Source organism: Coffea arabica, chromosome 9c (assembly GCF_036785885.1).
Source record: "Coffea arabica cultivar ET-39 chromosome 9c, Coffea Arabica ET-39 HiFi, whole genome shotgun sequence".
Taxonomy (NCBI): Eukaryota; Viridiplantae; Streptophyta; class Magnoliopsida; order Gentianales; family Rubiaceae; genus Coffea; species Coffea arabica.
The window spans coordinates 13,953,000-13,977,675 of NC_092326.1; positions in this window are offsets into that span (position 1 = coordinate 13,953,000).

Genomic DNA, 24,676 nt, shown 5'->3' on the forward strand with positions numbered 1-24,676 from the left:
TGGTCCCTGTGGGCACTGTGGAAAGCTGAACCACACCGAAGACAACTGCTGGAGGAAACAGGGTAAATGTCTGCGGTGTGGAAGTGCGGACCATCAACTGGCTACATGCCCGGTCCTGAAACAGGACGGAAAAGGGAGTCAACTACCGCCGAGGACCAACACTGGATCGGCCAAGGGAGACGGATCCAAACCAAAAGTTCCGGCTAGGGTATATTCCTTAGAGCCCCACCAGATCCCAGAGTCTTCCGAGGTGGTGGAAGGTACGATCCCTATTTTCCACCGCTTTGCCAAGTTTTAATTGATCCTGGTGCCACTCATTCGTTTGTTAACCCTGATTTCATGTGTGACATCGATATAAAACCTGCTAGTTTACCATATGACTTAGAGGTTAGTACACCTACGGGGAATCAACGTTTGGTGACTAGTATGGTTTATAGGGATTGCGATATATGGGTAGGTGAAAGGAGATTTCTAGGAGACCTGATTGGCTTGTCCATTAAGGGGTACGACGTGATTTTGGGTATGGACTGGTTAGCCAAATATAACGCCCAACTGGACTGTAAAATGAAAATAATTGAATTTCGTATTCCTGGCGAGGCAACCTTAAGGTTAGATATAAGGGGTACGTTAGCCTCATCTGCTCTCATTTCGGGCATTCGAGATAGGAAACTGATAAGTAGAGGGGCGCAAGGATATTTGGCCTTTCTAATTAATACCCCTACGGATAAGTTAAAAGTGGAAGACGTGGCCGTAGTGAGGGAATTTCCGGATGTGTTTCCTGATGAGTTAGTGGCTTTACCTCCGGAAAGAGAGATAGAATTTCGAATAGATCTTTTACCTGGAACTGCACCTATCTCGAAAACCCCTTACCGAATGGCGCCTGCAGAACTTAAAGAGCTTAAGTTGCAATTACAAGACCTTTTGGAGCGGGGATTCATTCACGAGAGTGAGTCTCCTTGGGGAGCTCCGGTCCTATTTGTGAAGAAAAAGGATGGAACGTTGAGGATGTGCATTGATTACCGGGGGCTGAACAACGTGACCATCAAGAATAAGTATCCACTGCCCCACATCGATGAGTTGTTTGACCAGCTGCGGGGAGCAGTGGTCTTCTCGAAGTTGGACCTCCGACAGGGATACTATCAATTGTTGATTAAGAAGGAGGATATTCCGAAAACTGCCTTTAACTCGAGATACGGGCATTACGAGTTCGCCGTTATGCCCTTTGGACTGACTAATGCTCCCGCCGCCTTCATGGACCTAATGCATAGGGTTTTTAAACCCTATCTAGACCGATTTGTCGTTGTATTCATTGATGACATTTTGGTCTACTCTAAGACACGCGAGGAGCATGAGGAGCATTTGAGAGTGGTATTGCAGACATTGAGGGAACATCAGCTGTACGCCAAGTTTAGTAAATGCGAGTTCTGGTTGGAGAAAGTAGCATTCCTAGGGCACGTGATCTCCCACGAAGGCATTTCAGTGGATTCGGCAAAGGTTGAGGCCGTGACAAATTGGAAAAGGCCAGAAACCCCCACGGAGATTCGCAGCTTTCTAGGGCTAGCTGGATACTACCGAAGGTTCATTAAGGATTTTTCCAAATTGGCAGGACCTCTAACTGACCTGACAAAGAAGCATGGCCAGTTTATCTGGAATGGCCGATGCGAAACGAGTTTTCAGGAATTAAAGAAAAGATTGACCATGGCTCCGGTACTGGTCTTGCCAAAGGGAGTGGACGGGTTTGCAGTATATGCAGACGCGTCGCGAGAAGGATTGGGATGCGTTTTGATGCAGAACCGGAATGTGATTGCTTTTGCCTCTAGGAAATTGAAGCTTCACGAGCAGAACTACCCGACTCACGATTTAGAATTAGCCGCGGTTGTGTTTGCTTTGAAAAAGTGGAGGCACTACCTATATGGGGTGACCTTTGAAGTGTTTTCGGATCACAAGAGTCTTAGGTACCTCTTCTCCCAGAAGGAACTGAATATGAGACAACGGCGATGGATGGAATTCCTGGAAGATTATGACTGTACGATCAATTACCATCCGGGAAAGGCAAATGTGGTAGCAGATGCCTTGAGTCGTAAAGTGCAAGTGGCAGGGCTAATGATTAAGGAGTGGGATTTACTAGAATCCATGTGCGAGTAGAAACCCTGTATTGGGAGTCATAAGGTAATATTTAGCAATGTAAGGGTGACCTCCACTCTACTGGAACGTATAAAAGAGGCGCAAAGCGAGGATTTGATGGTACGAAAGTGGAGAGAGAAAGTGGAAAAGGGAGAAACAACGGACTTCAATCTGAGTCCTGAGGGTATGTTGAAATATCGAGATCGAATAGTGGTACCAAAGGAGGAATCGTTGAAAGCAGAAATTTTGGAGGAAGCTCATAGGTCCAAGTATACAATCCATCCGGGTAGCAGCAAGATGTATCAAGACCTGAAAGGAACCTATTGGTGGGACAATATGAAGAAGGAAATAGCGCAATATGTACAAAAGTGTCTCATTTGCCAGCAGGTGAAAGCGGAGCATCAAAAGCCATCGGGTCTGTTACAACCCTTGGAGATACCCGAGTGGAAATGGGAAAACATCACAATGGACTTCGTATCCGGTCTACCGAGGACACAAAGAGGACACGATGCCGTTTGGGTGATCGTTGATCGATTAACCAAGTCGGCCCATTTCTTGCCGGTGAACATGAAGTACTCAATGGACAAATTGGCTTGACTGTACATGGATGAGGTTGTAAGACTACACGGTGTTCCTGTAAGCATCGTTTCAGATCGGGATCCACGGTTCGTATCTCGGTTTTGGCAGAAGTTCCAAGAAACCCTAGGGACGAAACTCAATTTAAGCACTACCTATCATCCTCAGACGGATGGCCAGTCGGAACGGACGATTTGGACGCTAGAAGACATGCTACGAACCTGTATTCTGGACTTTGGAGGCAACTGAGGTCAGCACATGACCTTAGTCGAATTTGCATATAACAATAGCTTCCATTCATCAATTCAAATGGCTCCGTACGAAGCTCTCTACGGACGCAAGTGCCGCTCACCGATTTACTGGGACGAAGTTGGCGAAAAGAAAGCACTGGACCCGACAACTATTCCGTGGATGGAAGAGGCTCAGGAGAAGGTTAAGTTGATACGGCAACGAATCCAAACTGCCCAAAGTCGCCAAAAGAGCTACGCGGATAACCGAAGAAAAGACTTGGAATTTGAAGTTGGGGACTACGTATTTCTCAAGGTCACACCCTTACGAAGTCTTACAACGGGTAAAGGAAAGAAGCTTCAACCACGGTACGTCGGACCCTACAAGATCCTTCAGAGGGTTGGAGTGGTCGCGTATCGATTGGAGCTACCATCCAGTCTCTCTCGAATCCACGATGTATTTCACGTCTCGATGCTAAAGAAGTACCATCCTGACCCATCTCATGTTTTACAACCGAAGGATATCGAAGTAGATGAATCACTGGCCTATGAAGAGAAACCGGTTCAAGTACTCGATCGAAAAGTCAAAGAGCTCCGAAACAAACGGATTTCACTAGTGAAGGTGCTATGGAGAAACCACGGAGTTGAGGAAGCCACCTGGGAGATGGAAGAGGAAATGCGAAAGAAATTCCCAAACCTTTTCGGGAATTAAGGTGAGAAATTTCGAGGACGAAATTCATTTAAGGGGGGGAGAGTGTGAGAACCCGTAAAACCCTAATTATTTTCCTAGGGTTTATTTCCCCTTAATTGCATGTTTTCTGCATTTTCTGGCTTAGAAATATTTTCTTAGTGGATTTTATGAGCAATTATAGTTTTAAGATGATTTTTCTAGCATTGGAGAAATTTTAGAAAATTAAGAGTAAATAGTGGACGTGGGACCCACTAGTGCGAAAAGTTCGGAAAAATTCGGCCGATAAGGTTAAGTTTCGGATACTGTTTAAAATTTATCGGGTGTTAAGAGATAAGTAGAGTGTGTGAAGTGATTGATATGAGAGAGAAAAGAAAGATAAGAATGCATTTATGAAGGTGACAAGTGTCACCTTCTTATTGGATGCCTTTTAAGAATTACTATTCACAATTTTGACTTTTTTTGACTAAGTGTTAAATATCTTCAAAATTCATTAAAATTTCCTCATTTTTCTCTCCACCATAGCCGGCCCTCTCAAGCTCCAAGGAAGACAAAACTCTTCAACATTCAAGCTTCTAACAAGTCCAAATCCACCAAATCAAGTGTTTAACTTAGTTTTTGCTCCATAAAATCTTACCTTTTAGTGATAGTGAGTGCTTTAGTGAAGCTTGTTTGAAGGTTTAAGGTGTCCAACATCCTCCTCTCTCTTGTTTCTTGGTAAGTGAAGCTTGAACATCCTCTTACACCTTATGAAGCTTAAGTTATACTTATTAGTGATTAAAGTGCTGAAATTTCTGGTTTATTTCTTGATTTGAAGAGTTTTGGTGAAGTTTTTATTTTATTGAGAATTTTTCTGGTTTAATGTGAAATGAATGTTGTGGCCTTGTATGATGAATGGTAATGGTTGATAATGACTCTATGAGGTGTATTGGATAGGCAAATGCAATCAATTTTGGATTTGGTTGGAAATTTGAAAAGTTAGGGTTCTTAAATCCCCAATTCTGTCCGGTTTTAGATCACTGGGTTAGAGGCCAAATTTGACTTTGTTCAAAACATGAAAGTTGTAGGTATTGATGTGTTTGAGGTGCCTGTAAAAGTTTAGGTCATTTGGATTAATTTAGAATGAGTTATAACGAAATTACTGTAGCTGTTCTGCTTTGAGCAGAATGCGAAAACGGTGATAGTAATTGGCCATTTTGACTGGAATTGGTTTGGATTTTGGAGTTGGTGTCTTCTGATGAAATGTAGCTGGATGTCTTAGCTAACTTATGCCTAAGGAATTTCGGAATTTGGACTTGTATGGACTGAGATATACCGATTACAGTTTTCTGTGTTTTGCAAACCTGTTTTGGTAATTCTGGTATAGTATTTGGCATTTTCGAACTAGTTAAGCTAGGAACTGGATTGCGTGACCTTCTACATTGTTGTAGCCCTATTTCATAGCTTCGAAACGGCGGGTCTTACACCCCCATCCGATAACCGTAGAGAATTTGACGCCATTACCGCATAATAAGTGTAAAACAGTTTTCTATTTGGGGGCCAAGACTAAGGCCATTTTCTAATTTCTGGTTTGCTATTATGCACATTTATGCATATGAAACCCTATTGGGGTTGTGTTTAGCATTGCTATATGCCTCGTTATCGAGTCTCATTGCATTTGTTGCGTGATTCTAGGGCGTGACGGTAGCTCACGACGTCTTGGTGACCACGGTGTATGAAACACCACTTTCTCACTTGGTGAGTATACTACTCACTAAATGGTTACTATGTGGCTTTGCTAAATGTTTATGTGATGCCTTGAAGGCTTACTTGCATATTGGAATTGAATAAGGTGAGGGTGTACTTGACCGCCCTCACCTCTTTTGATATCGTCACTGAATGGCTACCGTTTTATTGCATTACTGAACTTGATATATTGGTTGGTGAATTCCATTTCATGGAAACTGAATTGATGTCGTTTGGACGATGTCCAACGGCCTTACTGCATTACTGAGCTCAACCCCGTTTGGTAGTCAATTGGATCGAGCCGGCGAGGGCTTGGTCGTGAAGATTGAATTGCCACGGGGACTGTACTGGGGAACCTTGTGGTAATGAGACCCTTGGTTCCGGTAAACTCGAGTATTACCAAAAACTACTGAAATGAAGTGCGGGCCCTGTAGACACCAAATTTTTGGTGTAATTCCTTTTACTTTTTATTCTCATTTGTCGTGGTTGCTTTTAGTTTTTATTTTATTTTTAAGTTTTAGCGTAGAAAAATCATGGAAAAGGAAAAATCATGAAAAAAGAGGAAAAGGAAAATTGTTCACAAAAATACGTTCAAATTCAATCTTTTGGCATTTTTTTTGGTTTATTTTTGAAAAAAGAAAAATGAAAGGAAAATTTGCAAATGGTAACTTTGTTATTTTTAGTTTGTTTATTTTGATTAAAATTGTTTTTTTTTATTATTATTATCTAGTTTTATTATCATTTTGCTAAATTAGTTAAAAAAAAAAAAAGGGTGGGGGCCGTAGCATGAAAGCTGCGGACTTGCGCAGCTTGTAAAGGAGGATTGGGACGGCTCCTGGGAGTGCAAATATGGAGAAAAGGACCTGAAGTTTTAGGGCTACTGGCTCGATATAAAAAGAAAAGGAAGGCCAGCCGCAACAGGGGGATGACAGAGGGAGTTTTGAGGGGAGCAACGGCAAAAAGAAAAAAAACAGCGCAGGAGGGAGAGAGAGCAAGAGAAAGAAAATCCGAGAGAGATAGGTTTTCTGAGAGAGATTAGAGAAAAACCTGTTGGCGTTTGAAAACAGTAGCAAAAGAAAGAAATAAACTGCAGAAACAGGAGAGAGCATAGGGAGGGTCAGCTGTGAAAAGGCTAAAGATTAGAAAGGGTGGCGGCTGGCGTGGGAGGAGTGAAGAAAATGTAAGGAAAACTGGAAGGAGAGGCTGCGGGCGAAGAAGAAAACTGACGGGATAGCTTGCTCTGAGGATGAATTTCTGTTTAGATCTCTGGCTGTTAAAGAGGTTTCCATCTTCGAGTCCAATAGATTGAAGCCTAAAGTCATAGGTTCTCCATCACCAGAAACGCTGCGTTCGGTTGGATCGCAGTTGCAAGTTTCAGACTTGTCGAGGCAGAAATTTCTGCTACGAAGTTTCTTTGGTTCGTTCCAGCGAACGTCGAGCCCACCTTGGAGGAATTTCCATGTTCGTTTGAAGCCCAAAGCCGTTGAAAGGTATCCCATGTTTCCCTTTTTCCTCGTCGATTCATGACAGTGCAACAAGCAAGCCAAAGTTGTTTCTTTTCTTAGCTGTTTTCTGTGTTTTGGGTCCAACGCTGTTTGTTTTCTTTTGCATTCCATCTAAACACTTTGCGTTTCATGGCTGGGTTTTGATATTTGAAGATGGTTGTGTTTTTATTTCAGTTTTGGTTGAGGAGTTTGTGGGTTTTAGCCTGGGTTTGGGGACAGAAGTTTGGGATTTTTCCATAGGGATTTACCTTAGGAAGCCGCGGGTTTGTTCTTTTGATTAAATTTATGGCTGTTTGAATTTGCTGAACAAAATAAACCCAAGAGATTACATTGTAGTGACTGAATTTTTTTGTATGTTGAATGATTGAGTTGCTACGATGCTTGTTGTTCAAGATCCAAGTCTTGATTTTGTCATGCTTAGCCAAAGGAAATAGTGAAAAACCCAGAAACTAGCAAATAAGAAAGTAAAGCTTGACCATGCTGCGTTTTTGATGTCGAATGATTATGGCTATGGATTGCTAAGTCTTATCTGCGTTTTGTTGAAAATGGTAAGACGAGACATGCGAAATTTGGCTAGATTTAGGTTCCTTAGCTAAGCTTGTTTGAGATTTTCATTGCATCTTCGTTGCTGCATTTTCTTTTCTCATGATTCATTGGTTTGTTCAATAGACTGTATCTTCCAGTTGAGGTTGTGGATCTTTGTTAACATGTTGGACGATTCTGCTGGAATGTTTTAATGGGTCTTGATATGTTTGTTTTACCTTTTGAGGTGTTAAGTTGGCAAATGTTTGGTTATGCCAATGAAATAATGTAGGAACTAAAGAAGACAGCAAGCTTCATTTTTGTTGCAGAAGCTGTTTTGTAGCTGTCTTTTGCATGAAAGTTTCCATGATTTTGCATGTCAAAGTTGTGTGTTGTGTTGCTTAACTCAAAGATTGGACATTGGTTTGAGAGGGGTTGATCAAAGTTTGAGTTAATTTCTGAAATCTATGGTTGAAAATGAAATGCCGCAGACCTTCTTTTGTTAAGTTTCAGTTTCGGCAGAAATTCTTTTCTTCTACGTAAGTTGGCATGCAAACAAAGATGAAAAACTGCCCTTTAACCCTTTGATTGGTGTTTAATGCTACAAAAGCCAAAGGATGTTATAATTTCTTGCAATCAAGTCCTAGAATAATTGCATTTTGACTACTCAAGTTCCCCTTATGCCACTATGACCTGGAAAATTGGAATACTCAATCAATTTGATCCCTCAAAGTTCCTCCTTATTCCGCAAAAGCCCAATCATGCTCCAATTTCTTGCAATTGAGTCCTAAGGTATTTGCAATTTGAACCATTATTTGGCTTTTATTATTTTTGGGACCTTTGAAGTGCTTAAATGTTTCAATTGGATTTGGATGTTTGGTAATAGTTGCAATTGGGTCCTCGATGTTTTGCTATTTTAGAAATTTGATCAATGATTCACTTTTGCTTGGGAATTATGCATTATTTGGCCATTTTAAAGTTGCAATTGAAGAAAGTTTGATGTTTTGGTGGGTTCAAATTGTTTAGTTTATATCTTATCACTAAATTGGTGCATTAATCTTTTGTTTTGGTGATTTTAGCCTAAGCTAATCTTTTCTTGGGTGATTCTAGCCAAGTTGGGTTTGTTTACTTCCTTAGTATCACCAACGGGGAGGTATAATCTCTTTTACCCCTTTTGTTTCTCTCCTATGTGGACTAATGTGCTAAGTGAAATTTGCATGTCTATTTCGCTTTCCTAGTTTTATTTTCATTACTTTCATTTATTTCATTTACTTTTGCTTTTTATTTAAGTTATTCTTTATGGGGTATGTGTACACCTCTTGGCTTGTAATAGATAGGGCTGTGACGAGCAATTTGGTCCATTTTCCCTTTCCCCTTTTGTTTTAGTTAGTGAATGTAATAAGTTCATTAGTTTGGTTGCATGCCTACGTGTTAAGTGTTTAATCGCTTTATTAGGTCCTTGCATCTAGTCAAGCATGCTAAGTGTTATGTGCTACGTGTTTATAAGTGATTCGCATGTCTACTCGCTTTTTATAGTGTGGATGAATGGAATGGATGAATGTACGTCACCACACTAGTCCAACGCTAGTTGTGGCTTCTTTTATCGTTTCCACTAGTCCAACGCTAGTCGGAATTCATAGAATGGGCTAGTCCAACGCTAGACCCTTAGGGTTTTTCCCTTGTTAGTACATCATTTGCTTGTTCACCACATATCACGCATTTTCCTTAGTTTTATCATTTGGCATGAGCCTCGAACCCCTTTTCCCTTCACTTTAGGACTTGCATCTCATGCTAGTTAGGGTTCATTTGCGTGAAAATCCCCTCTTGATAAGGGAAACGAGCGAGTGTGGCTACTCGATAGCCTTAGCACGCTAGTTTCGCCTTCTAATTAAAGGGAAAATAGAAGTCGAAAAGTTAGGAGTCAACCCCCGTACCCGACTTGTTGCATTCCCCTAGGGTCATACTTTCATTTTTATCACGTCCATACACTTTTAACCACAATTTTGCACATTTCTCAAACCATACTTTCTCACTACATTTTTCCTATCACGTGCTCATTTCCACCTCACAAATGAAATTCCACTTTACCTTATATATTTATTATTCTATTTTCACACATTTGCACACAAAAAACACTTGAATTTTATACAATTTCACACATGCACCTTTTTATACATTCGCACACTTGCACTTATATTTCTTGCATCTTTCATACACTTTCACACTTGCACACTTGAATTTGAACTCCCATTTGCATCAATCGACCTCTATGAGGTTTCCCTTTATTGGCCGCCACAATTCATGTGGTCTGGGACCAAAAACCTCACGAGAGACATCGTAGAATTTAGGATTGCATCCTTTCCGTTTTGCATTCATATAGGCATAATCCAACGTGCGATACATACATTGGGTAGAAGATTAGGAAAGGTAAGGTTAAGTCACGCAACTAGCCTTGGCTAGGTCAAAGGGGTGCCTTGGAGTCTATCCTTGCCTTCCCCTTTGTCAAACGTGACTCCCGAACCTTTTTCTTTGTTTTACGTAGACTAGGAGTCGTTTTAAAAAAGGTTTATTACTACTTGACTTTAAAACTCATTTTTAGGTGACTTGGTACACCTTAAATCATTACCAAGTGGCGACTCCAAACTTTTCATTTCAAAACCCTTTTTAAAACTATTTTTTGGGTCAAATCGTCGCTTTCCAAGTCCCATTGAGACCCATATCTTTTTCAACTCACAAAAACCATTTTTTTAATCAAAATTGAATCAAAAACATCTTTCTCAAACCATTTATCTTTCTTATCAAACATCTTTATTTATTTATTCAAAAAATGGGGCGCGACAGTTGGCGACTCCACTGGGGAACTTCCTAAGTGGGTCCAAGCATTTTGACTTAACCATTCGTTTCCTCTTTCTACCCTTTCTATGCATGGCATGTGGATATTAGGATTGCATTTTGCATTTTTAGGACATTTTGTCTTATGTACGTAATCAAACCAATCCCTCGACTCACGAATGTATGTTTGAATGAATGTTTCTTTGTTATCTCGTGCTTGCATTGCATTTTGGGAGGTATGGGTCACCCTAGAGCCTCGCGTTGGTTCTTGACCCCTCCCCTCCAAACGAGCACTAGCATACGAGCATACGCTTTACTTCTTTTATCCCTCTTATTTTCTTTTAGTGGCATGTCACGCCACTCCACCCTGTTAGGATTTTAGGCGACCTACTTGGACGTGTGATCGTGACACGACGTGTGCGTAGCACGATCCGAGGGGTCACTTAATCTTCCGCTTTAAGCTTTGGGTTAATAGCCTATAGCTTTTAGTCGAAGATTGAGAATTTTTGATAGATTCACTCAGACATGTGGCCGTGACACGACGTGTGCGTAGCAATGTCTGGGGAATCGCTCGAGCCACCGACAAAGAACCTTAGGATTGATGACCCTTGGTTTCTAAGTCTGAAGGCTCGGGGACCTATGACCTATCGAGTCTAGATGCATTAGTGAGCCCTAACCTCATGCATCCATGATAGAATTGCCTAGGGTAGAGTTGGCCTTATCCTAAACTAAGGACACTATTCACGAGGGGAGGGGTCCCACCCCTCTTTCCTTATCTGTCTTTGTTGCTTAATTGTCCAATGTGTTATGTGATTACGTGTTGAACTCACGTTTCCTTGTCTATTGTCTTTTGCATTCACAAACATTAGGAAATAAGAGGTCTGGCATGACTTTCTTTTAGAACCTACCTTTGTAGACAGGCTATTGCACGTTTAAAGATTTTGGTATATTGCATGATTGCATGTCATTTTTAGGCTTACCCTGGCAGATAAAGGGTTCCTTAGGTCACGTTTCATTTCAAATTGCATTTTTTCCTACTTTAATAACTGGCATCATGCACTAAACCCTAGAAAGGGAATGCCATTTAGGGGATCCCGTGTTAGGAATAAGCCGTTTTGTGTCTCGGATACTTAATCCAACGAGACTTTCACGTTTACATTTTGTACCATCTAAAGGGGGAGTGCACAAGGTAAGGTAGGATCCGATCATTTTCATAGAGTGATCTTTGGAATATGAGCGTCTAATAATCACTTTTTGGCCATTTTATCAAAGTTGGTAAAAATCCCTTGCATAAAAGGACATTAATTTGAAGAAAATTCACAAATGATTCCTCCTATTGAGACGATAAATAAATTGAGGCCAAAATCGTGATTTTAGAAGGCTCATAGACTAATTCTTTGAAATAACCAATGGCCGGACAATTCAACCAATCCATTTTGCCAATACATTCCATGAATTTCAATTCATTTGACCGATTTACCCTTTTTAGGGTCACTTGGTCGATTTTGAATAAATTGTTAATTCATTTGACCAATTTACCTTTTTTAGGGTCATTTGACCAATTTACCCTTTTTAGGGTCACCTGGTCGATTTTGAATAAATCGTCAATTCATTTGACCAATTTACCTTTTTTAGGGTCATTTGACCAATTCACCATTTTTAGGGTCACTTGGTCGATTTTGAATAAATCTTCAATTCATTTGACCAATTTACCCTTTTTAGGGTCATTTGACCAATTTACCCCTTTTAGGGTCACCTGGTCGATTTTGAATAAATTGTTAATTCATTTGACCAATTTACCTTTTTTAGGGTCATTTGACCAATTTACCCTTTTTAGGGTCACCTGGTCGATTTTGAATAAATCTTCAATTCATTTGACCAATTTACCCTTTTTAGGGTCATCCGGTCAATTTTTGAAAAATCATCCATTCATTTGATCAATTTACCCTTTTTAGGGTCACCTGGTCGATTTGGAATAAATCGTCAATTCATTTGACCAATTTACCCTTTTTAGGGTCATTTGACCAATTTACCCTTTTTAGGGTCACCTGGTCGATTTTGAATAAATCGTCAATTCATTTGACCAATTTACCCTTTTTAGGGTCATTTGACCAATTTACCCTTTTTAGGGTCATCCGGTCGATTTTGAATAAATCGTCGATTCATTTGACCAATTTACCCTTTTAGGGCGATCTGGTCAATTTTGAATAAATTCTCAATTTCATTCAATTCATTTGACCAAGTTCCTTTTTTAGGATGATTCGGTCAATTTTGAGTAAGTTTTAAATTTCACTCAATTCATTTGACCCGTTTCCCTTTTTAGGGTAATCCGGTCGATTTTTAATAAATAGTCAATTTCATTTGACCAATTAGGGTTTCAATGTCGGATTTCAAAACTTAGTCGATTTTTGAGAAAACCATCCATTGCATCCAGCCATTTGATCAGTTGGGGTTTTGACCCGTAATTCACTGAGAAATTTTATCAACGAATTCCAATCTCTTTGATAGGAAGTTCGTCAAGGTCAAACCAGTGCGTTTTTGCAAAAATCTTGTATTGATCAGAAGTGGTCAATCCATTCGGACGTGGACCTCATTTTGCAAAAATTACTTTCACTCAATGAGTTGATCAGATCCATCAGGTATGGTATGGTGCCTACCCTAGAGGATTGCATTTTCATGCTAGGCCTACCCTTGGCACAAAAAGGGGTTCCCCCATAGGACATGCATCCGAATTTCCTGGATATCTACTAACTCTTGCCTTTTTCTCTTTCTTTTCTTTATTTTTATTGTAATAACTAAGTAAGAGTTAAATCTAAAGGCAATTTTTCAAAAATTCTCAGGTAATATTTAAACATAGCTTCTCGTCGAAGCCCCATCATAACACGATCCCGTAGTCAAGTCCAAAGGAATCGTATAAACATGAGTTCACAACCAGAACAGTCAGATAGGTCTGCTACTACCGCTCAACCCGAGACTGCAAGTTTGGGGATTCAGTTGACTGAGATGCTTACCAAGTTTGGAGAGATGGCGTCTGAGATGGCCGCTCAAGGGAAGTTGGATGATGAGCTAATTAGCAGCGGAGTTCAACCTGAACCTGTACCCGCCAGACAGCCTGAGCAAGAGACATTTGTCCTACCTTCGGCCCACGCCACTGTTACTCCATCATTCCCTATTGCACCTGAAGAAACTTTCACCTATCCCACCACAAATTTGCCATACACTTACCCTCCTCATCCTTCATTTTTTCTTACTCACATGCGAGGTTCACAACCCCAAATCACTTCAAATATACCACCTGAGCCACATACCTTTTATTACCCTGCTGCTGATCCATTCCTGCCGGACCATACTTTTCAAACCAAGTCAGAAATGGGGGAATCTTCCGCTCCCGTTGATATGAAGCTGCTTAAGCGCCTTGATTGTTTTGATGAATTTATAAGGAAGAGTCAGGGGGTGAACAAGCAAGGAGTCCTGGATTACGATGAGCTTTGCCTTTTCTCGAATGTGCAATTGCCTGAGGGGTTCAAAACTCCGAAGTTTAACAAGTATGATGGGACGGGCAATCCCAAGACACACCTCCGACTGTTCGCCAACAAGTTGGGTAGGCCAACAGATGATGAAAATCTGCCTTTGAGGCTATTCCCAGAAAGTCTGGAGGGGGATGCACTCGACTGGTATTCCAAGCTGAAACCTGAAGAAGCAAAGACCTGGCTGGACCTGTCCAATGCGTTTGTAAAGCAGTACGAGTATAATTGCGAGCTGGCTCCAACACGAACCACGTTGGAAGGGACAAAGAGAAAGCCATCTGAAGATCACAAGACTTATGCCAAGAGGTGGAGGAAAATAGCTGCAAAAGTCGAGCCACCAATGACGGAGGACGAAATCATACGCACTTTCATTAAGGCACATGATCCGCCGTACTTTGAAGAAATTTTTCGCATGACTGGATGCTCATTTGCCGCAATTGTTAATAAGCTTGAGGAATTTGATGATTTCGTGAAAGTTGGAAAAATTGTTAATGTGTCTGCCCTAAAAACTCAAGTGGAAGCTTTGCAAAGCCAAGGAGGTAATGGGAAGAAGCAACAATTCAAAAAGCAAGAGGGGGAAACTACCTTCACCTGGAGTCAAAACCCTGTCCCAAGACCCAGACCTCAACAATACCCTACCTACTCAAACCCTTACTCTTACTATTTAAGCCCTCATCCTGTTTACCACACCAATATCACCCATCCTCGACCTCGCCCAAATTATGCCAACCCGCCTACAACTCCTTTCCAAATATTTCAACCAAGCTTTCAACAAACTCGTCCTCGACCCCCTTACCACCAAAGATTTTCCCTACCAAATAGACCCACCTACAACTATCCCCGACCCACTGAAACCTACAATCAAAGCCATACCCGAACCTTCGCCAACCTAGGCAGGCCTTTGGACCAATTGTATGAGCAATTGAAGGCTGTCAACAAAATAGGCGTGATTCCCCCTCCAACTTACCTTCATGGCATGCCTGCTGGGTACAATCCACATGCTATTTGTTCCTATCATTCGGGAGTACCTGGTCACTCAACCGTCGATTGCAGGGCACTCAAGCACAAAGTCCAAGACATGATCGAGGCAGGGGAAATAATGCTAAGGAAAAGAGGTGAACAAGAGCCGAGCATAAGTACAAATCCTTTCCCTGAACACAAGGACACCTTCGAAGCATCCACCTCCAATGACGAAATTTGAAAATCCTGAAGGAGCTTTGCATAATTTGAATGGCTGAGTATCTTCCCTCTCGAAGGGAATTTCGGTAAATCTAGGGGTTGTTATTTACTAAGGTTCACGAAAACCATTTCTTGCATATGTGAATAGCTTAATGAAAACATCTTTTGCAACTAAGTTTTTGTCTTGTTTCCGTTTTGATTAGTTTTTCCGTCAAATGCATAATTTGTTTTTTCTGTTTATTTGATTATTGTCCCGATTTTTTAATTCTTTTAGATGGCCAAAGATGGAATTATTTGACCATTTGAATATCACTGTTCTGGATTCCGATAATACCATTCATTCAAAAATTTCTTCGTGAAAAATCCCTTCGTTTGAAAAGGCCACAAATCCCTTCGTTTGAAAATGCCAAAAATCCCTTCGTTTGAAAAGGCCACAAATCCCTTCGTTGAAAAATCCCTTCTTTGAGAAGGACAAAAATCTCTTCTTTGAGAGACCCCTTCATGAAATTCCTTCATTGAGAAAGTCTTCATTGAGAAATTCCTTCATTGAGAAAGTCTTCATTGAGAAATTCCTTCATTTGAGAAAGCCTTCATTGAGAAATCCCTTTATTAAGAATTCGTTCATTGAGGAAGCCTTCATTGAAAAATCTCTTCGTTGAGAAAATCCCTTCTTTGCCAAGTTCGAAGCTGACTGATTAAAGCAGCGTCACCGACAATTGATTTTGATGGATGAAAAGCAGATGAACGCTATGTGCCATGGCCAATGTTATCAAAGTGCGTAGCCTGTGTTCATAACAAAAAGGTCCGCCTCCGAGCCTTTAGAGAAGGAGGACAAAGAGTTAAAGCGAGTTTTGCCAATGCAAGATGAAGTCAAAGACGAACTTGATCTAAACTGGTAAGGACATTTGTCATTCAAAAAGGTGCCACCGAGTGGAGCACTTATCCTTGAAGAGATGGATGGGCAAACATTCTCTCAACCTATCAAATCAGACATGTGTAAGAAGTCTTTATTTTTGATTATGCAAATTTCTTTTGGGAAATCATGCAAGGGACGAGGTAAAAGTCAGGCCATCTTCCTTTCCAATCAAAACATTTCATCCCTAGTTATCCCCTTTGAGCCATCAGAACAGTAATTTTCGTTTTGCAGCCCCTGAGAGTTGCAAACCCCACACTGGGGCCAAGTTATTTTGGAAAAGAGATGATCAAAAGAAAAGAAAACCCTACACTGGGGCAAATTTATTTTGAAAGAGAAAGAAAAAGCAGAAAACCCTACACTGGGGCAAATTTTTGAAAAAGTTCAAAAGAAGGGCAAAAGGCCAAGAGACAAATCAATCAAAAAGAGATGAAAAGGAAAAGAGAACCCCATACTGGGGCAAATTTAGCTTTGAAGAAAAATGCAAAAAGTGAGGAAGATGCAATGGAAAAAGCAAAGAGAGAAAATTCAATCAAACTGGGGCAAATTTCCCTCAATTTCGTTCGAAATTGAAGATGATTTCAAATGATGTAATCTCAGGTTATTTCACCTCTCATAAGAACAAATTGCGTTCAATCCTTAACTTTTCTTGAAACACCCCACCTGACCTCATTACAAAAGCCCAAAAGTCCTGGCTTTAGTTCTTTGCTGTATCTCTATCAAGAAAATTTGCTAATCAACTGGCAGGTGATGTCCGTAATGTTTTCGCCTAATCTCATAAGGGAAGTACATTCTACTGATGCCAGAAATCTTCAAATCATGTTTCTAAGTCGATCATGGTCGAGATATTTCTTTGTTCTTTAGGTGAAAATCCGAAAGGGCGAAAAAAAAAAAAAAAAAAGGGTGAGGGCAACCTTGGTGAAAACCCGAAAGGGCGCCAAGGCAGGTTTTTGGCAGCAAGCAAGCATGAAAAGGAACAGCTGATGACTTGGTTCATTTGGATTTTCTCCTTATTTTTGTCATACCTCAGCCAACATTGAATTCCAGAGCAAAGATGTCCAGAGAATCGAATATGACATCCGTTGGCTAAAGCTGTGTCATTTTGTAAAAACATTCTTTTGCAAATACATTCTTAGGAAACTCATTTTTTCCAAATTACTTGCATTTATGGCATTTTTGTAGAATTTAAGCACAAATGGTTATGTGTGCATTCTTGTGCATATTCTTTTTTACATGACATGTGAATTTTCTTGCATACCTCATTCTTTATCATTGAATTTTTGTGAATAACAATCCCAGTGGTTTATTTCAAAAGTATACTTGGATTCAGTCATCTTTTGGGAATAGTTGAAATTCAGCCAAGCCAGCTACACAGACTTCGCAATATGGCAAAGCACATACCTGGTCAGTTTGAAAATCGGAAAAGCCTTAGGGTGAGAAATCCAACTCAATCAACTGCCGCAGCAAAAGTTGATGAAGGCCTTGAAAGACTCATGTTTACACGATTCTCAAAGGAAAACGGATCAAATGATGGTGGCAATTTCTTTGTTTTTTCTCTCTTTTGCAGAAAATTGCATACACAGATGAAAGTAAGCACACCTCGCACTGGAATCGGTGTCGGAAAAAGTCCTCCGGTGAACAAAGGCAGATTGAAAATGTCGCAAGCAAATTTCATCAAAAAATGCAACAGCATGGCGATACAGAATCAACTCTGGACTCACATTGCAAAAATTCATCATACTGGAGCAAATTAATTTTTTTTTTGGAAAGATTTTCAAAAAGAAAAAAATCATCAATCAAAAATCAACACAAATTTTATCACGGCAGGCTCGGGTTTAATCCCACTGACCGATTGTCAAAGCATTTTCGGGTCAGTCCCACGATCAAAAGCATCTTCGGGTCAGTCCCATGATCAAAGCCTGTTCGGGTCAGTCCCTCGATCAAAAGCATTTTCGGGTCAGTCCCATGATCAAAAGCATTTTCGGGTCAGTCCCATGATCAAAATCCTGTTCGGATCAGTCCCGCGATTAAAATCTTATTCGGGTCAGTCCCACAATTCAAAGCATTTTCGGGTCAGTCCCACGATTCAAAGCTTATTCGGGTCAGTCCCATGATTCAAAGTTTATTCGGGTCAGTCCCGCGATTCAAAGCCTGTTCGGGTCAGTCCCTCGATCAAAAGCATTTTCGGGTCAGTCCCACGATCAAAAGCATTTTCGGGTCAGTTCCATGATCAAGAGCTTATTCGGGTCAGTCCCACGATCGAAAGCATTTTCGGGTCAGTCCCATGATCAAAAGCATTTTCGGGTCAGTCCCACGATCAAAAGCATCTTCGGGTCAGTCCCATGATCAAAGCCTGTTCGGGTCAGTCCCATGATCAAAGCCTGTTCGGGTCAGTCCCTCGATCAAAAGCATTTTTGGGTCAGTCCCACGATCGAAAGCATTTTCGGGTCAGTCCCATGATCAAGAGTTTATTCGGGTCAGTCCCACGATCAAAAGCATTTTCGGGTCAGTCCCATGATCAAAAGCATTTTCTTGTCAGTTCCATGATTAAAAGTTTATTCGGGTCAATCCCACGATTCAAAGTTTATTCGGGTCAGTCCCGCAATTCAAAGTTTATTCGGGTCAGTCCCGCGATTCAAAGCTTATTCGGGTCAGTCCCGCGATTCAAAGCTTATTCGGGTCAGTCCCGCAATTAAAGTTTGTTCGGGCCAGTCCCATGATTTGAATTTCCTTCTCTAGTCAGTCCCAATTTTAATTTTTCTGTTCGGATCAGTCCCGTTTTAAATTTCTGTCTGGGTCTATCCCATTTAATTTTTCAGTCCGGGTCTATCCCATTTAAATTTCTGTCCGGGTCTATCCCATTTAAATTTCTGTCCATGATTTTACATTTCTATCCCATTTCTATCCCGTGGGTCTATCCCATGATTTTACATTTTGTTCGCGTCAGTCCCATGATTTCAATTCTTGTTCGGGTCAGTCCCGTTTTGAGTTCCTGTTTGGGCCAGTCTCGTCTTTAAATTTTGTTCGGGTCAGTCCCGCTTTAAATTTCCCGTCTAAGTTAATTCCATTTTAAGTTTTGTCAAAAGGGGTCGGTCCCCATTTCTAAAACGTCCACCGTTCGTGACGTTCGCCACCGAATAAAGCAGGTAAGTATTTGGTGTCTACTTCTTTGTCTCAAGTTTTTCCAAAACTCAGACAAAGAGGGGCAAACTGTAGACACCAAATTTTTGGTGTAATTCCTTTTACTTTTTATTCTCATTTGTCGTGGTTGCTTTTAGTTTTTATTTTATTTTTAAGTTTTAGCGTAGAAAAATCATGGAAAAGGAAAAATCATGAAAAAAGAGGAAAAGGAAAATTGTTCACAAAAATACGTTCAAATTCAATCTTTTGGCATTTTTTTTGGTTTATTTTTGAAAAAAGAAAAATGAAAGGAAAATTTGAAAATGGTAACTTTGTTATTTTTAGTTTGTTTATTTTGATTAAAATTGTTTTTTTTATTATTATTATCTAGTTTTATTATCATTTTGCTAAATTAGTTAAAAAAAAAAAAAAGGGTGGGGGCCGTAGCATGAAAGCTGCGGACTTGCGCAGCTTGTAAAGGAGGATTGGGACGGCTCCTGGGAGTGCAAATATGGAGAAAAGGACCTGAAGTTTTAGGGCTACTGGCTCGATATAAAAAGAAAAGGAAGGCCAGCCGCAACAGGGGGATGACAGAGGGAGTTTTGAGGGGAGCAACGGCAAAAAGAAAAAAAACAGCGCAGGAGGGAGAGAGAGCAAGAGAAAGAAAATCCGAGAGAGATAGGTTTTCTGAGAGAGATTAGAGAAAAACCTGTTGGCGTTTGAAAACAGTAGCAAAAGAAAGAAATAAACTGCAGAAACAGGAGAGAGCATAGGGAGGGTCAGCTGTGAAAAGGCTAAAGATTAGAAAGGGTGGCGGCTGGCGTGGGAGGAGTGAAGAAAATGTAAGGAAAACTGGAAGGAGAGGCTGCGGGCGAAGAAGAAAACTGACGGGATAGCTTGCTCTGAGGATGAATTTCTGTTTAGATCTCTGGCTGTTAAAGAGGTTTCCATCTTCGAGTCCAATAGATTGAAGCCTAAAGTCATAGGTTCTCCATCACCAGAAACGCTGCGTTCGGTTGGATCGCAGTTGCAAGTTTCAGACTTGTCGAGGCAGAAATTTCTGCTATGAAGTTTCTTTGGTTCGTTCCAGCGAACGTCGAGCCCACCTTGGAGGAATTTCCATGTTCGTTTGAAGCCCAAAGCCGTTGAAAGGTATCCCATGTTTCCCTTTTTCCTCGTCGATTCATGACAGTGCAACAAGCAAGCCCAAGTTGTTTCTTTTCTTAGCTGTTTTCTGTGTTTTGGGTCCAACGCTGTTTGTTTTCTTTTGCATTCCATCTAAACACTTTGCGTTTCATGGCTGGGTTTTGATATTTGAAGATGGTTGTGTTTTTATTTCAGTTTTGGTTGAGGAGTTTGTGGGTTTTAGCCTGGGTTTGGGGACAGAAGTTTGGGATTTTTCCATAGGGATTTACCATAGGAAGCCGCGGGTTTGTTCTTTTGATTAAATTTATGGCTGTTTGAATTTGCTGAACAAAATAAACCCAAGAGATTACATTGTAGTGACTGAATTTTTTTGTATGTTGAATGATTGAGTTGCTACGATGCTTGTTGTTCAAGATCCAAGTCTTGATTTTGTCATGCTTAGCCAAAGGAAATAGTGAAAAACCCAGAAACTAGCAAATAAGAAAGTAAAGCTTGACCATGCTGCGTTTTTTATGTCGAATGATTATGGCTATGGATTGCTAAGTCTTATCTGCGTTTTGTTGAAAATGGTAAGACGAGACATGCGAAATTTGGCTAGATTTAGGTTCCTTAGCTAAGCTTGTTTGAGATTTTCATTGCATCTTCGTTGCTGCATTTTCTTTTCTCATGATTCATTGGTTTGTTCAATAGACTGTATCTTCCAGTTGAGGTTGTGGATCTTTGTTAACATGTTGGACGATTCTGCTGGAATGTTTTAATGGGTCTTGATATGTTTGTTTTACCTTTTGAGGTGTTAAGTTGGCAAATGTTTGGTTATGCCAATGAAATAATGTAGGAACTAAAGAAGACAGCAAGCTTCATTTTTGTTGCAGAAGCTGTTTTGTAGCTGTCTTTTGCATGAAAGTTTCCATGATTTTGCATGTCAAAGTTGTGTGTTGTGTTGCTTAACTCAAAGATTGGACATTGGTTTGAGAGGGGTTGATCAAAGTTTGAGTTAATTTCTGAAATCTATGGTTGAAAATGAAATGCCGCAGACCTTCTTTTGTTAAGTTTCAGTTTCGGCAGAAATTCTTTTCTTCTACGTAAGTTGGCATGCAAACAAAGATGAAAAACTGCCCTTTAACCCTTTGATTGGTGTTTAATGCTACAAAAGCCAAAGGATGTTATAATTTCTTGCAATCAAGTCCTAGAATAATTGCATTTTGACTACTCAAGTTCCCCTTATGCCACTATGACCTGGAAAATTGGAATACTCAATCAATTTGATCCCTCAAAGTTCCTCCTTATTCCGCAAAAGCCCAATCATGCTCCAATTTCTTGCAATTGAGTCCTAAGGTATTTGCAATTTGAACCATTATTTGGCTTTTATTATTTTTGGGACCTTTGAAGTGCTTAAATGTTTCAATTGGATTTGGATGTTTGGTAATAGTTGCAATTGGGTCCTCGATGTTTTGCTATTTTAGAAATTTGATCAATGATTCACTTTTGCTTGGGAATTATGCATTATTTGGCCATTTTAAAGTTGCAATTGAAGAAAGTTTGATGTTTTGGTGGGTTCAAATTGTTTAGTTTATATCTTATCACTAAATTGGTGCATTAATCTTTTGTTTTGGTGATTTTAGCCTAAGCTAATCTTTTCTTGGGTGATTCTAGCCAAGTTGGGTTTGTTTACTTCCTTAGTATCACCAACGGGGAGGTATAATCTCTTTTACCCCTTTTGTTTCTCTCCTATGTGGACTAATGTGCTAAGTGAAATTTGCATGTCTATTTCGCTTTCCTAGTTTTATTTTCATTACTTTCATTTATTTCATTTACTTTTGCTTTTTATTTAAGTTATTCTTTATGGGGTATGTGTACACCTCTTGGCTTGTAATAGATAGGGCTGTGACGAGCAATTTGGTCCATTTTCCCTTTCCCCTTTTGTTTTAGTTAGTGAATGTAATAAGTTCATTAGTTTGGTTGCATGCCTACGTGTTAAGTGTTTAATCGCTTTATTAGGTCCTTGCATCTAGTCAAGCATGCTAAGTGTTATGTGCTACGTGTTTATAAGTGATTCGCATGTCTACTCGCTTTTTATAGTGTGGATGAATGGAATGGATGAATGTACGTCACCACACTAGTCCAACGCTAGTTGTGGCTTCTTTTATCGTTTCCACTAGTCCAACGCTAGTCGGAATTCATAGAATGGGCTAGTCCAACGCTAGACCCTTAGGGTTTTTCCCTTGTTAGTACATCATTTGCTTGTTCACCACATATCACGCATTTTCCTTAGTTTTATCATTTGGCATGAGCCTCGAACCCCTTTTCCCTTCACTTTAGGACTTTCATCTCATGCTAGTTAGGGTTCATTTGCGTGAAAATCCCCTCTTGATAAGGGAAACGAGCGAGTGTGGCTACTCGATAGCCTTAGCACGCTAGTTTCGCCTTCTAATCAAAGGGAAAATAGAAGTCGAAAAGTTAGGAGTCAACCCCCGTACCCGACTTGTTGCATTCCCCTAGGGTCATACTTTCATTTTTATCACGTCCATACACTTTTAACCACAATTTTGCACATTTCTCAAACCATACTTTCTCACTACATTTTTCCTATCACGTGCTCATTTCCACCTCACAAATGAAATTCCACTTTACCTTATATATTTATTATTCTATTTTCACACATTTGCACACAAAAAACACTTGAATTTTATACAATTTCACACATGCACCTTTTTATACATTCGCACACTTGCACTTATATTTCTTGCATCTTTCATACACTTTCACACTTGCACACTTGAATTTGAACTCCCATTTGCATCAATCGACCTCTATGAGGTTTCCCTTTATTGGCCGCCACAATTCATGTGGTCTGGGACCAAAAACCTCACGAGAGACATCGTAGAATTTAGGATTGCATCCTTTCCGTTTTGCATTCATATAGGCATAATCCAACGTGCGATACATACATTGGGTAGAAGATTAGGAAAGGTAAGGTTAAGTCACGCAACTAGCCTTGGCTAGGTCAAAGGGGTGCCTTGGAGTCTATCCTTGCCTTCCCCTTTGTCAAACGTGACTCCCGAACCTTTTTCTTTGTTTTACGTAGACTAGGAGTCGTTTTAAAAAGGGTTTATTACTACTTGACTTTAAAACTCATTTTTAGGTGACTTGGTACACCTTAAATCATTACCAAGTGGCGACTCCAAACTTTTCATTTCAAAACCCTTTTTAAAACTATTTTTTGGGTCAAATCGTCGCTTTCCAAGTCCCATTGAGACCCATATCTTTTTCAACTCACAAAAACCATTTTTTTAATCAAAATTGAATCAAAAACATCTTTCTCAAACCATTTATCTTTCTTATCAAACATCTTTATTTATTTATTCAAAAAATGGGGCGCGACAGGCCCGGTTGGGGTATGTTAGGTGGAAGGATTGGAAGTAAAGGGTGGTCTACGGTTTGGTACTTTTAACATTGACGGAGAGTCAATGAGGTTGGATCAAGATTGCAAGCGTGGAAATGGGCTCTTGAGAGCCGACCGTATCCTTTTACCGTTTTGCTTCATTGCTTATTTGTGCACTTTAAATGAAAGTTCATTCTTATATGACTTTGATTGCTTATTGGGTGGTATACCACTGGGCTTTAGCTCATTCCGTGTTATTTGTTTTCCTTACAGGAAAATGAACACTTTTGGAAAGATTATGATAGTTGGATGCAAGTTGAGCCCATGTATATGTATTTTGTATAAGCTCCTTGAGGGTGAAAACCCTAAGTGCTTTGTTTCCACCAATGTTTGGTGTGTAAATGGCTACTTGTATATGTATGAACTAAATGGATACTTTGGTAGGCCGTTTGGCTTGTAAATGTTAATTTTCTATGTATATATATGTTTGGTAAATGTTTGGATGGATTTCGGATCACCACGGCTTTCAAACGGAAAAGGAAAAATTTTGGCGAAGATGAACAGTGTCGAATCCGGCCAGGAATCCGGCCAGAAACTGGCCGGATTGCAGGCCGGATTGCCTGGGGAAAAAGAAATTTTGGAGTTTGCTCTCGGCCTTGTATCCGGCTGAGAATCCGGCCAGATTCCGGCCGGATTCTGACGTTTATTTTACTGTTCATTTTGGTTTCGAATTTTCATTTTTTTTTATTTTGAGATTTTGACTTGTTTGCGCGCATCGTTATGTTCCGGAACGTAATAGACCGACGTAAACAGTACCGTTAGTCCTGGCGAGAGCTGGGCAGGCAGTCCGCTAACCCCTTTGGTTCGCCTTAGGGGAAGGTGGGGCTGTCACAGGAAAGCGATAGTAACACATTCATTAAAAGGATACGGCTCACAAGGAGCAATTCGTTATTTCGTTCATTCGTTCTCCTGACATTTCCCCTTATTCCTCCAATCATTAGAAAATGCATTTTTCGTTTATCAATAAACCCTCGTTCGTTCGTTCGTTCGTTCGTTCATTCATTCACCCCCGTCCTGGCCGTTGGCCAGTCTCCACCAACCTACACGGTAATACCCGAGTATACCAAACGTTCACCCAAGTCCCTAATCACCCGACCGAGTCCGCTTCTGGCTCGAGACGACCGGTAACAAGGGGCAATGGCCAGTTCAA